We start from the raw sequence: 13,048 nt of genomic DNA on the forward strand, positions 1-13,048 counted from the left end.
CCTTCTACAAGCTGTAAGGCGAAATAAGAAAGTTACATACAAAGGAAAAAACCCATCCGAATAACGCAAGACTTCTCAACTGGAACATTACAAGCAAGGAGAAACTGGGGCCCCATTCTCACTCTTTTGAAACAAAATAATGCCCAGCCTAGAATCTTGTACCCTGCAAAACTAAGCCTCATATATGAAGGAGAAATTAAGACATTCTCAGAAAAGCAAAGACTGAGGGAATTCATCAAGACAAGACCAGCTCTACAAGAAGTACTCAAAACAGTGTTACACACAGAACAGCATAATACTCATGAACGTAAAAACACCCAAAACCTAAAGATTAAAGGCCAGATATCACAATGGCTCAAGAGAGAAAACAAAGCAACAATCTCCAACCCAAAAGAATGAACAGTAATCTGCATCACCTATCAGTTCTCTCAATAAATGTGAACAGCTTAAACTCCCCACTCAAGAGACATAAGCTGGCTGAATGGATTAAAAAAAAAACAAACAAAAAAACAAGCCAAGTATCTGCTGTCTTCAGGAAACACACCTAACCTGAAAGGATGCATATAGACTAAAAGTTAAGGGGTGGAGATCAGTATTTCAAGCAAGTGGAAGCCAAAAGAAGGCTGGCATGGCAGTTCTGATCTCGGATAACTTAGTTTTTAAACCAACTAAAGTAGTGAAAGACAAAGATGGTCATTATATAATAGTGAAGGGTAAAGTTCAACAAGAAGATATAACAATTTTAAATATATATGCACCCAACTTAGGTACACCCAGATTCATAAAGCAAACCTTACTGGATCTAAGCAAATTGATTAACAGTAACCCTATAATAACTGGAGATTTCAACACCTCACTGACTGCACAGGACAGATCCTCCAAACAGAAAATTAATAAAGAAATAATGGACTTAAACAAAAGTCTACAAAAATTGGGTATGACTGACATTTACAGAACATTCTACCCCAAATCTACTGAATATATGTTCTTCTCATCAGCTCATGGGACATTCTCTAAGATAGACCATATCCTAGGACACAAAGCAAGTCTCAAAAAATTTTAAAAAATACAAATCATACCATGTATCTTCTCAGATCACACTGGAATAAAAGCAGAAATCAACCCTAAATAAGCTCACATTTCTACACAAAAATGTGGAAATTAAACAACCTTCTACTAAATGATTACTTCATAAATGAAGAAATCAAGATGGAAATAAAAAAAAGTTCTTTGAACTTAATGACAATGGAGAGACAAGCTTTCAAATCCTCTGGGACACAGGTAAAGCAGTACTGAGAGGAAAGTTTATTTCCATAAATGCCTATAACCAAAAGTCAAAGAGATCACAAATAGACAATCTAATGAATTGACTCAAAGAGCTGGAAAAAGAAGAACAGACCAACCCCAAACCCAGTAGAAGAAACGAAATTAACAAGATCAAATCAGAACTAAACGAAATTGAAAACAGGGAAGCTATACAGAAGATTAATAAAACAAAAGTTGGTTCTTCGAAAAAAATAAACAAAATCGACAAGCCTTTGGCTAGACTAACGAAAAGCAGAAAAGAGAAATCTCTAAAAAGCTCCATCAGGAACAAAAAAGGAGATATCACAACCGATCCCAAAGAGATACAAGATACAATTTATGAATACTACAAAAATCTTTATGCACACAAACTGGAAAATGTGGAGGAAATGGACAAATTTCTAGAAATACACAGCTTCCTTAGGCTCAACCAGGAAGAAATAGAATTCCTGAACAGACCAATATCAAGAGCTGAAATAGAAACAGCAATTAAAAATCTTCCGAAAAAGAAAAGTCCCAGCCCAGATGGTTTCACACTGGAATTTTACCACACTTACAAAGAAGAACTGGTGCCTATCTTGCAGAAATTATTCCACAACATCAAGAAGAATGGAATCCTCCCCAAAACCTTTTATGGAGCAAACATAACCCTGATACCCAAACCAGGAAAGGATGCAACAAAAGAGGAAAACTACAGACCAAAATCCCTTATGAATATAGATCCAAAAATTTTCAACAAAATCCTAGCTAACTGAATCCAGATGGTTATCAAGAAAATAATCCATCACAACCAAGTAGGCTTCATCCAAGGGATGCAGGGATGGTTCAACATAGGTAAATCTATAAATGTAATTCACCACATAAACAGAAGCAAAAGAAATACCATAAGATTCTTTCAATAGATGCAGAAAAAGCTTTTGACAAAATTCAACACTCTTTCATGATAAGAACACTTAATAAAATAGGCAAAGAAGGGATATACCTAAAAATAATACAAGCCATACATGACAGACTCATAGTCAACATCATACAGAATGGGGAAAAATTGAAAGCATTCCCACTTATAACTGGAACCAGACAAGGCTGCCCACTATCTCCACTTCTATTCAACACAGTACTGGAAGTCCTGGCTATAGCAATCAGACATGAAAGTGGAATTAAAGGTATCCAAATGGGGGCAGAAGAGCTCAAACTTTCACTGTTTGCTGATGATATGATATTATATTTAGAAAATCCCAAGGATTCAACCAAGAGACTCCTGGAACTGATCAATGAATTTAGTAAAGTCTCAGGATACAAAATCAATACACAGAAATCAGAGGCATTCGTATATGCCAATAACAATCAAATTGAGAACCAAATCAAAGACTCAATACCCTTCACAATAGCAACAAAGAAAATAAAGTACCTAGGAATATACTTAACCAAGGAGGTAAAAGAACTATGAAACACTGAGGAAGGAAATAGCAGGGGATGTAAACAGATGGAAATCCATACCATGCTTGTGGGTTGGCAGACTCAACACTGTTAAAATGTCTATACTACCCAAACTGATCTATAGATTCAATGCAATGTCTATTAAAATCCCAACATCATTCTTCAAAGATATAGAAAAAATAATTTTTTTACGCTTTGTTTGGAACCAGAGAAGACCCCGCATATCAAAAGCAATTCTAGGCAATAAAAACAAAATGGGAGGTATTAATATGCCAGATATCAAACTATACTACAAAGCTGTAGTAATTAAATATATTTGGTATTCGCACAAAAATAGGAAAATTGAGCAGTGGAACAGAACTGAGAACTCTGATATAAAACCATCCTCATATAGCCATCTAATCTTTGACAAAGCAGCCAAAAACATACACTAGGGAAAAGAATCCCTATTCAATAAATGGTGCTGGGAAAACTGCATAGCCTCTTATAGAAGGCTGAAGCAGGATCTACACCTTTCACCTCTCACAAAAATCAACTCATGCTGGATAACAGACTTAAACCTAAGGTATGAAACTATTAGAATTCTAGAGGAAAATGTGGGAAACACTCTCCTAGACATTGGCCTAGGCAAAGAATTTATGAAGAAGACCCCAAAGGCAATCTCAGCAGCAACAAAAATAAATAAATGGGACCTGATCAAACTAAAAAGCTTCTGCACAGCCAAAGAAATAATCATGAATGCAAACAGACAACCTACAGAATAAGAGAATATTTTTGCATCCTACACATCTGATAAGGGGCTGATAACTAGAATCTACTTAGAACTCACGAAAATCAGCAAGAAAAAAATCAAACAACCCTATCAAAAAGTAGGCAAAGGACATGAACAGAAACTTTCCAAAAGAAGACAGAATTGTGGCTAACAAACATATGAAAAAATGTTCAACATCTCTAATCATCAGGGAAATGCAAATCAAAACCACAATGAGATATCACTTATTTCCAGTAAGAATGGCCTTTATCAAAAAGTCCCAAAACAATAGATGCTGGCGTGGATGCGGAGAGATAGGAACAATCCTACACTGCTGGTGGGACTGCAAACTAGTTCAACCTCTATGGAAAGCAATATGGAGATACCTTAAAGCAATACAAGTAGATTTGATCCAGCAATCCCATTACTGGGCATCTACCCAAAAGATCAAATGACACTCTACAAAAAAGACACCTGCACTCGAATGTTTATAGCAGCACAATTCACAATTGCAAAGCTGTGGAAACAACCCAAGTGTCCATCAATTCATGAGTGGATTAATAAAATGTGGTATATGTATACCATGGAGTACTATTCAGCTATAAGAAACAATGGTGATATAGCACATCTTGTATTTTCCTGGATAGAGCTGGAACCCATACTACTAAGTGTAGTATCCCAAGAATAGAAAAACAAGCACCACATATACTCACGAGCAAATTGGTATTAACTGATGAGCACCTAAGTGGACACATAGGAATTACATTAATTGGGTATTGGGCAGGTGGGAGGGGGGACGAAGGGGGCGGGTATATACATACATAATGAGTGAGATGTGTACTGTCGGGGGATGGTCACACTTGAAGCTCAGACTTGTGGGGGGGGGAGGGCAAGGGCATTATTTGAAACCTTAAAATTTGTACCCTCATAATATGCTGAAATAAAAAAAAAAGAAAACAGAAAAATAGAGAAAATCAATGAAACCAAAAGCTGGTTCTTTGAAAAGTTTAATCAAATGAAAAACCCTTAGCTAGAATGACCAAGAAAATAACAGAGAAGACAAAAATGACTAAAATCAAGAATTAAAGAAGAAACATCAGTACTGATCCTACAGAAGTGAAAAACAATTATGCAGGAATTTTAAGACTAACTTTAGGCCAACAAATTAGAAAATTTATTTGAATGGACGAATTCATAGAAAGCTACAAATTACCAAAGCAGACTCAAGAAAGAGAACAGCTGAATAAACCTATAACAAGGAAAAAAAAAAAAACAAGTAAAGAGGTTGAATTAGTAATCAAAAAACTACCCACAAAGAAAAACCCAGGTCCAGATGGCTTGATTGATGAATTTTATCAAACACTTAAAGAAATAATAATGCCAGTCTTACACACTTTCAGAAAATAGATGACGAGGGAATACTTTCCAATTCATTCTATGATGTCAGTATTACACTGATACCAAGGCTAAACAAAGATATCACAAGAAAACTATAGACCAATATCCTTCATGAACATAAATGCAAAAACCCTTAATAAAATATTAGGAAGCCTAATCCAGCAACATACAAAAATGATTATATACTTATAAGTGGGACTTATTCCACTAATGAAAGATTAGTGTAACATCTAAAAATCAATTAATACAATACACCATATTAATTGATTAAACTTTAAACTACATGATCACCACAGTAAATACAGAAAAAATGTTAAACAAAATACAAGACCCTTTCATAATATTAATAATAAAAAACCTCAATTAACTAGCAATAGAAGGGAATATCTTCAATCTCCCTGTGGTAGGCTGAATAATGCCCCCCTCCAAAGATGTCTACATCCTAATCCATGGAATCTGTGAAAATGGTAGGTTATGTAGGAAAAGGGAATCTGCAGATGTAGTTAAGGATTTTAAGATAGGGAGATTATCCTGGATTATGCAGTAGAGCCAATATAATCACAAGAGTCCTTATAAGAAGGAAGCATTAAGGTTAGAGATAGGAGATTTGATGACAAATGTAGAAGTTGGAGTAATGTGAAGAAGGGGCTACGAGCCAAGGAATGCAGGTAGCCTCTAGAAGCTGAACAAGGCTCACCCAGAGACTCTAGGAGGAGTGCAGCCCTGTCAACATCTTGATTTTAGGACTTCTGACCTCTAGAACTATTAGAGAAGAAATTTACATTGCTTTAAAACATGAACTTTATGGTAATTAGTTATAGCACCCATAGGAAAGTAATATACTGCCAAAGAGCATGCACAGAAAATCTAAAGCTAAGATCCTACTTAACAGTTAAAAATTGAATGCTTTCCCCTTAAGAATGGGAACAAGGCAAGTATGTTAGCTTTCATCATCTCCATTCAACACTGTACTCAAGGTTCTACACAGTACAAGGAGGCAAAAAAAAAAAAAAAAAAGGCATCCAAATGGGAAAGGAAGAAGTAAAACTGTATTATTCACAGGAAACTTGTTTTTGTTTTTTGTTTTTTTTTTTTGAGACAGAGTCTTGCTTTGTCGCCCAGGCTAGAGTGAGTGCCCTGGCGTCAGCCTAGCTCACAGCAACCTCAAATTGCTGGGCTCAAGCAATCCTCTTGCCTCAGCCTCCTGAGTGGCTGGGACTACAGGTGTGCACCACCATGCCCGGCTAATTTTTTCTATATATATTAGTTGGCCAATTAATTTCTTTCTATTTATATTAGAGACAGGGTCTTGCTCCTGCTCAGGCTGGTTTCGAACTTCTGACTTTGAGCGATCTACCTGCCTCGCCCTCCCAGAGTGCTAGGATTAGAGGTGTGAGCCACCGCGCCTGGTGAAACATGATTGTTTTTATAGAAAATTCTAAGGTATCCATAATAAAACTATTAGAACTAATAAAAGAGTTTAGTCACACGATATAAAATCAATATACAAAAATCAACTATATTCCTATCGGTTTGCATATAACAATCACAAAATAAAATATGAAAACAATTATATTTGCAAGAGCATCAAAATCAATAAAATGCTTAGAAAAAATTCAATAAAAGCAACACAGGATTAAATTTAATAAAAGAACTATAACTAAAAACTACAGAACAATGTTGAAATAAATTGTAGAAGATCTAAATAAAGGAAGAGAGATTTCATGTTCATGGATTAAAAGATTCATTATTAAGATTCAATTTTTCCCAAATGGAATTACAGATTCAACTAAATTCCAGTAGGCTTTTTTTTTTGGTAGAAAAATTGACAAGCTCCTGCTAAAATTTACATGGAATACAAAGGACCCAGAATAGAAAAACTGATTTTAAAAAAGAGAAATAAAGATGGAGGAATTACACTACCCAATTTCGAAACTTACAATTAATACAAAGGTACAATAAAGAGATTTAGAGCATAAGGATAGGCATATAGATCAATGGAACCAAGTTGAATGTCCAGAAATAAATCCTTACATTTATGGTCAATTGATTTTTCCACAAAGGTTCCAAGACAATGGGGAACATGATAACCCTTATAACACATAGTGCTTGGACAACTGGATATGCACATACAAAAATATGAACTTGCACCCTTTACCTCACACATAAAAATTAACTCAAATGCCTACTAGATCTAAATGTAAAAGCAAAGACTATAAATATTCTAGAAGAAAAAATAGGAGAATATCTTTCTGACGGTGTGATACCAAAAGCACGTCATAAAATAGTAAATTGATAAATTGAACTTCGTTAAAATTAAAAACTTTAATGCCACAAGAGACACCATTAAGAAAACAAAAAGACAAACTACAGACTAAAAGAAAACATTTGCAAATCATATACCTTATAGAAGACTTGTATTCAGAATACACAAAGAACTCTTACCACTCAATACTAAGAAAACAACCCAATTAAATAAATGGACAATAGGCTTGAACAGACATTTCACCAAGGAAGACATATAAATAGCTAATAAGTACATGAAAAGTTATTCAAGATCATTTATTATTACAGAAATTCAAATTAAAACCACAATGAGGTATCAGTACACACACTAATTATGGCTGTAATAAAAAGACAGGTAATAACAAATAAAATGGTACAACCACATTAGAAAACAGTTAGGCAGTTCATCAAATGGTTATATGTAGTATTACCACATGACCCAGAAATTCTACTCATCCAAGAGAAATGGAAACATGTCCACACAAAAACTTGAGATGTTCAAAGCAACATTATTCGTAACAGCCAAAAAGTAGAAAGAACCTAAATGTCATAAAGTGGTGAAGAAATTAAAAAATGTGGTATGTCTATAAAATAGAAAACTAGCAATAAAAAGGAACAGATTGCTACAGACTTGCTACAACATGGATGAATCTCAAAAACGTTATGCTACTTGAAAGAAGCCGGATTCAAAAGACCACATATTATAAGAGTCCATTTATATGAAATAACTGGAAAAGACAAATTTATACAGGCTTGGGATATATGTGGGAATCATATAATTAAAGTAGGCACAAGGGAATTTTGCCAGGTGATGGAAATGTACTAAAATTGGATTGTGGATTCCATTGTACAATTCTAAAAACGAACTAAGAATCACTGAATTGAACACTTACAATAGGTGCATTTTATCATATGTAAATTATATATCTCAATAAAAATGTTTAAAAATAAATTATTCAGTCTCACAAAATGTGAGAAGAAATAGAAAACAGAAAATATACTGAAAGACATTAAAGAATAATTAAATTAATGGAAAGATAGCATGTTCACATTTGAAGATTTGAAGACTCACATTATAAATAGGTCAATTCACCTCAATTGATTTAAACACTAAATGGAATCTCAATCAAAATCATATAAAGGTTTGTGTACAGGTGTAATTTGAAAAACTGATTCTAAAATTTACATGGAAAGACAAAGTATTAAAAGTAGTTGAAACACTTTTGAAAAACAAGGTGGAAGAAATTATTCTGCTGTACCAGATATCAAAACATTAGAAAACTAGACTATATGATATTGATTCTAGAATACCTAAAAACACCAAAGGAACAAAAGAGAAAATCCAGAAGAGCACCAATCCATATACGAACACCTGATATATATGACAGAGGTAGCAATACAGTAACACCACAGGGACATTTTCAATATTTGGTGTTATAATAAAGGGCTATCTATATGAGGAGAAAAAGAAACTGAAACCCCTTATTTACACCATATACATAAATCAATTCCAGGTGGATTCAAGACTTAAACATGAAAGACAAAAACATAAAGCTTTTGTAATAAAGAGCAATATATTCCTGTACTCACAGTAGGGAAGGACTTATTAACCAAAGCACAAAAAGCACTAAGTATGAAGGAAAAATTAGTACATTTTATTACATAAAAAATGAATAACTTCTGTTCACCAAAAGAGGCCATAAAGGTTGTGAAATGATAAACTACAGAATAGGACAAGACATTTTCAACATATATAACCAACAAAGAACAATTATCTGCAATAATAAAAACACTTTTACAAATTTATAAGAAAATGCACCTAAAATTAGATAAGAAAATTGGAGATAGAATATTCAGAATGTATAACCCCAACAGTTTCCTGGTTCCCTCCTCCCTGTAGGAAGGTATAACAGTAATCACTGAGATCTGCTATACCTTTTGGCTTTTGGGTTGAGCTATTATTTGATACATACCTTAAGTGACCTCTGAACCAAGACTACATCTGGGCAAAGATACAACAGATGGAAAGACATCCGGCAGTCAATAGATATTTTCACATTTACTAAATGGGCAAAATATTTGAATAGCCATTTCACAAAGGAGGCTGTCCAAATGGTCAATAAATGTGTAGATGTGTGAGAAGGTACCCAACATCATTAGTTATCAAGAAAATGAAATTAAAACCACAACAAAACAAACAAGTTTGGACTACTGAAAAAATATCCATCCACATCCTAAAAGAAAGACAGACACACACACACATGCACGTGTACACACACACACACATGAAGGCAGGAGAACTGAAGGCAGGGGAATTGTTCTAAAGCAAACTAAATGCAATGCGTGCTCCCTGATTGTATCTTGGATTTAAAACGGAGAAATCTGATCTTTCTTTCATTGTCGATAGCATACATGTAAACATGATGAACGTTCCTAAAACCTGCCAGAGTTTCTGTAAGAAATGTGGCAAGCACCAACCCCACAAAGTGACATAGTACAAGAAGGGCAAGGATTCTCTGTATGCTCAGAAAAGCAGTGTGATGATAGGAAACAGTGGCTACAGTGGGCAGACTAAGCCGATTTTCCGCAAAAAGGCTAAAACTACAAAGAAGATTGTGCTGAGGCTTGAGTGTGTGGAGCCCAATTGCAGATCTAAGAGAATGCTGGCTATTAAGAAATGCAAGTATTTTGAACTGGGTGGAGATAAGAAGAGAAAGGGCCAAGTGATCCAGTTCTAAGTGTCTTTTATTATGAAGACAATAAAATCTTGAGGTTATGTTAATTAAAAAGAATAAAAAAATAAAATTGAGAAATCTGATAATAAACTGTGCATTAGATAATATTAGAGCAACAATGTTACATTTCTTAAGAGTGATCATAATACTATGATTATATAGGAGAATGTCCTTGTTCTCAGGAGACACATAACGAAGTACTTAGGAGTAAAACCTTGTTATGCCTGAAACTTATTTCAAATAGTTTAGCAATAAACTATTTGAGAGGTAAAGAGAGAGGTAAAGCAAATGTGGCAAGTTGTCAACAACTGGTGAATGTAGATGAAGGGTGTGGATGTATTTTTTTTAACTTTTTTCCACATTTGAAATTTTTCAAAAAAAAGGTTGAAGAAAATAACACTTGACTAGACTAAAAAATAAAGAGTAACATAAATAAATGTTAACCATTAATAAAAGGAAAAAAAGAATACAATAAAATATGAGTAAATATTCATTAATTTGGAGTTTGACAATACCCAGTGTGGAGAAGAAAGAAAAGAAAAGAAAGAAAAGAAAAGAAAGAAAAGAAAAGAAAAGAAAAGAAAAGAAAAGAAAAGAAAAGAAAAGAAAAGAAAAGAAAAGAAAAGAAAAGAAAAGAGAAAAGAAAAGAAAGAGGCAATAAGTAAAAGTACTGGGCTGAATAGTATACTCCACAAGATTCATGCCTACCCAGAGCTTCAAAATATGACCTTATTTGGAAATAGGGTCTTTGCAAATATAATTAGTGAAGATGAGGTCATAGATTAGGGTGGGCTCTAAGTCCAATGATTCGTATCCTTGTTAGAGGTCATGTGACGATACAGAGAAACAGTCACACAGGGAGAATGCCATGTGATGGTGGAGGTGGACACTGGAGTGATGCATCTGCAAGCCAAAGACTGCTGGTAAACATCAGAAGCTAGAAGAAAGGCATAGAACAGATTTTCCTTCAGAGCTTCCAGAAGGAACCAACCTTGCCAACACCTTGATTTTCTACTTCTAGCATCCATAACTGAGACAGAATAAATCTCCGTTGTTTAATCCACTCGCTTTGTGGTACTTTGTTATGGCAGCCCTAGGAAACTAATACAGATTTTGGTATCGTAAAGTAGGATGCTGCTGCAACAAATATCTAAAAATGTGGAATTGGCTTTGGAATTGGGTAATGAGTAGAGGCTGGAAGAATAGTAAAACCCTACATTGCTTGAGGAGACTGTTGGCAGAAATATGGATGTTAAAGACGATTCTTGTGAGGGCTTAGAAGGAAGTAAAGAGAACAATAGAGAAAGCTTCTGTCATCTTAGAGAACAATAGAGAAAGCTTCTGTCACACACACACACACACACACACACACACACACACACACACACACACACATACACCGTGAACAAAATGTTGCTAGAGATGTGAATGTTAAGGGTGCTTTTGGTGAGGCCATAGAAGGAAATGAAGAACATATTACTGGACACTGGAGGAAAGGTAATCTTTGTTATAAAGTGGCAGAAACTTGGTGCTAAATTGAATTCTGCTGTTGGGTAAAAAGTCCTTAAAAGTGATAAACTTGGCTATTTAGCTGAGATTTTGAAGCAAAGTGTGGAAGATGCAGGCTGGTTTCTCTTTGATGCTTATAATAAAGTGAGAGGGGCAAGAGGTAAATTGAGGAAGGAACTGTTACGAAAAAAGGAAACAGCACTTACTGATTGGGAAAATTCTCAGCTTATCCAGATAGCATACTCTGGAAACAGGGCCAAAGGTGTGGCTGGACAAACCAACAAGATTAGGTATGTGACTGATGGATCTAATCAACCATCTCAGCAGATGGGGTTATCTAGGAAGACTCTGTAGAGAACCCTCATGTCTAATGGTGTGGATTTCTTGACATATATGAGACTGACAAGGTTTTTGAGAATTTTACACCAGCAGACACAGTGCCAGCCTGTTGGGAAAGAGATAGAGAAAGGACAAAATGAAGGAAGGAAGACTGCAAAAGCAAAGCCACACAGATGGAGTGGCCAGAAAGGATGGGACTGCAGCTGCCCTAGTGGGCTGAGAGGTAGGCCCAGAGGACAGAGCATTGAGCTTTCAGGCCTTTAAAACCAATGGAATTTATGCTGCTGGGCTACAAACTTACTTTAGACCAGTAACCCCTTTATTTCTTCCTTTTTGCCCTTTCAGAATTAGAATATCTATCCTATGCCTATCTCACCATTGTATATTAGAAGCAGATAACTTGTTTTCTAGTTTCACAGGTCTCTGGATGGAGAGGAATTTTGCCCCGGGGTTGGACCATATCCAGAACCTCACCCATACCTGATTTAGATTTAGATAATAAGACTTAGAACTTTTAGATGAAATTTGGGACTTATACTTGATGCTGGAATGAGTTAAGGCTTTTGAGGATACTGTGATGCATGTGGACAGATGTGAATTTTTGGAGGCCAGAGGACGAACTATACTGGGTTGAATGGTGTACCTCCAAAATTCATGTTCATCTAGAGCACAGATTGTGAACTTATTTCGAGATAGGGTCTTTGCAGATGTAGTTGAATTAAGGTAGGGTAATACTCGATTAGTGCACACTAATCGGGCCCTAAATCCAATGACTGGAATCCTTATAAGAAGGCCATGTGAAGACAGATACAGACACACAGGGAAATTAGCATGTAATAACAGAGGCAGCGATCGGAATGATGCATCTACAAGCCAAGAAACACCAAGGATTGCTAGCAACTACCAGAGGCTAGAGCAGGCAAGGAAGGATTCTCTCCTAGAGAGTGCAGGGAGACCAGGGCCCTGATGACACCTTGATTTTAGACTTCTGGCCTCCAGAACTATGGAAAAGGATAAATTTCTATTATTCTAAGCCACCAGATTTGTAGTAATTTGTTATAGAAAGGTCGAACTATTGATACCCGTGACAATATGAATGAATCTCAAAAACATTATGTTGAACTAAAGAAACATATAAACAAAGAATATACACTGTATGGTTCCAGTTATATTCTAGAACAGGCAAAACTAATCTATGGTGGAAAAACAATCAAAACACTAGTTGCCTCTGAGAGGTTGGGATGGAAATTACTGGAAGCAAGTTTGATGGAACTTTCTGGGATGATGG

At 35.4% G+C, this 13,048-nt stretch overlaps 1 protein-coding gene and 1 pseudogene across 2 annotated transcripts in view; one reads left to right on the forward strand and one right to left on the reverse strand.

Annotated features, from left to right (window-relative positions):
• Positions 1-13,048, reverse strand: part of RBM41 (RNA binding motif protein 41) — a 57,726-nt gene that overhangs the window by 26,886 nt on the left and 17,792 nt on the right. The gene's annotated exons all lie outside the window — the stretch shown is intronic.
• On the forward strand, positions 9,598-9,915 carry LOC105863655 (large ribosomal subunit protein eL42-like; annotated as a pseudogene).

Source organism: Microcebus murinus, chromosome X, assembly GCF_040939455.1.
Source record: "Microcebus murinus isolate Inina chromosome X, M.murinus_Inina_mat1.0, whole genome shotgun sequence".
Lineage (NCBI taxonomy): Eukaryota > Metazoa > Chordata > Mammalia > Primates > Cheirogaleidae > Microcebus > Microcebus murinus.